The sequence below is a fragment of the Oncorhynchus gorbuscha genome, linkage group LG03, assembly GCF_021184085.1.
Source record: "Oncorhynchus gorbuscha isolate QuinsamMale2020 ecotype Even-year linkage group LG03, OgorEven_v1.0, whole genome shotgun sequence".
Lineage (NCBI taxonomy): Eukaryota > Metazoa > Chordata > Actinopteri > Salmoniformes > Salmonidae > Oncorhynchus > Oncorhynchus gorbuscha.
The window spans coordinates 97,861,779-97,864,306 of record NC_060175.1 but is presented as its reverse complement, the minus strand read 5'-3'; positions in this window follow the sequence as shown (position 1 = coordinate 97,864,306).

The following is a 2,528-nucleotide window of genomic DNA, read 5'->3' as shown; positions in this document are numbered from 1 at the left end:
TTCAATAAATGGATATATAAACTTATATTCCATGTACAATTTTGACACAGTGGAAGATCTACTAAATTTGTACCATTTTTCATTCTAAGATGGACCAAGATGTACGTAGCTTTTGCAGATATTTGTTCATTAGTTTTGCAAGAGTGTTGATTAGTCGATCATTGGGTTCATTAGTTTCTCATTATGCCATTGATTTAAAAAGTAAGAATTTGATGCAATTTCCAACCCAAAATATAAGCTTGTTTTACTCTATTGTTTGCAAACAATATAAATGTAAAAAAGAAAAGTCAGTTGGTTGCATAAATAATGACGATTACTAAATGTTACTTGTAATATCAAAGCCAAATTGAATGCCTTTGATAAAATGTAATGGCTATAATTCACTTCATGGTAAGGCATGGAATAATGGACGTTTGAAATATGTGCAGGTGATGATTCGAGTCATGGTTCTTCAGTAGTGGAATAAAGACAATTAGAACAGATGTTGTACAGAAATACTGGAGTGATGTATGATTGTTAATAAAATTGTCCATATACCAAAAAAACATTATACTGCGTTCATGTGTAGGCTGCAAGTACGTTGAAATTAAGTTGTTTTCAAGTCGTTGAAACTTTCAACCAAAACCAAATGGAGATTGGACGTCGGGCATAGTCATCTTTTCAACTACATTTTGCTAGGTGGGTATAGCCTGCTACATCTTCAATCCTCTCAGGCCAGAGGCATTTTGCTAGGTGGGTATAGCCTGCTACATCTTCCATCCTCTCAGGCCAGAGGCACGATGTATGAATTAATGGTTGGATCAGAATCACAGTTATCATTGGCCATTACAGAGAATTAGGTAAAACCACAAGTCTAAATCCTTATCTCCATCCATTACTAATTTAGGAAAGGACTGATGTTAACTAGCTAGCTATCCACCGGAGGATAAAGACCAGATTTATTTTCAGTTGAAGCCAAATCCAAAATGGCCTCCCTTGACAATTGTTTTGGGTGTACCAGAACCATTCACAGTTGAGCTCAGTCAGTTTAGGTCAACGCTAAACTACTTATTTATACTTTGTTTGCTAGCCAAATGCTCACTGGCTTCCCTTGCATTCAGTGCTATGGGCGGCAACAATGTAATACTTATTTTGACCAGCTACACATAAGTGAGACTGAGGCGCAGTTTCGCTCACTCAGATGCTTTCTCGGTGAGCTACATTCAGCCTCTTGTGAATTGAAGGAAAATTATGAAACACAGAGAGACAAAATATAAATTATGAATTTTTGGGGGCATTCCATTGTTTGGGGAAGCCTGGCTTTCCTTGGCAGCCATGAATATATGCCACTGGGGGAAATCAGATTTTCAACATTTTGATGCCATATTTATAAATATATAAAATATATGCAACACATTTTCCACCAACAGGTTTCTGTGCCATTGCTACACACAACCAATAAACAAAGCGTAACTACTTTGGGCACTTCAATATCAGGGTTTACGTTTGTAGCAATAAATATACTATGTCAATCTCAACAAACAGAACATACATCCCTCCCTGCCTTGTAGGCTTACCCAGTACCGAATGCTTGCCTTGACAATTTCCGAATGTACACATACAATTACATAGATACAGGCACATTACAGAGCTATAGATGAAAAAATGCTTATCATCTAAAGGGAGTTTAAGTAAACAATTCTTGCAAGCTTGTTTGGCTGGTAGCTTATGATGTTCATGCTTAATCACAGTTACACAGACTTTTGGCCTCCCATCCTATTCTAACCAGCTCTCGTCCGCTTTGTATTCATGTTACCTGATGAAATGGTTGTATAGTATGATCTCGTTGCCATCTAATGCACATTCAGATGTCATAAATCAGCACTGCAGAGCTCACCCTGTCCTCTGGCGTGCCTTGACTGTATAAAATGTTGATGATATCTGGAAATGTACATGTACACCCTGGCCCATCTACTGTTGCTTGCATCAACTCTGACTTGTGCTCTGATATTTGGTTCACTGATTTCAGCTCTCGTAAAAGCATTGGTTTTCTGCACTTTGAAAGTGTGGGTTAAATTAAATTAAACAATTAAAAAGACCGATCAAAATTAATTTAAGTTCCAAAAATGCTTCCTTCCTGAATAGAGTTGTACAGTAGCCTGCATATGGTCGTGCCAACATTCTTCTCATCTTAGTCTATTACAATATTACAACTTATATTAAATTCCCCTTGTGTGCTTTTCACTACAGCCATACTCTTTTATTCTAACTTTTTATTAAGTTTTGTTTTACTTCAATGAAAAAGGCCTCCATCTTCGCATTCAATGGTAGATAGCCTAGGTCAAGTCCCCTGATTCGCTCTTTCTCCCCCCAGCATCAGGCGCACATGAGCGCAAGGTATGAATCGTGAATTAGGGGTGTAGGCCATGATAGACAGCCTCTCCTGGACAATATGGCTACAATTTTATTTATCGTCTTTAAGTGTTTTAAATCTGCCAAAAGCTGGCAATTACCAGCTAAGGGAAACCCAGGTTTGCCATCAGAGTTGT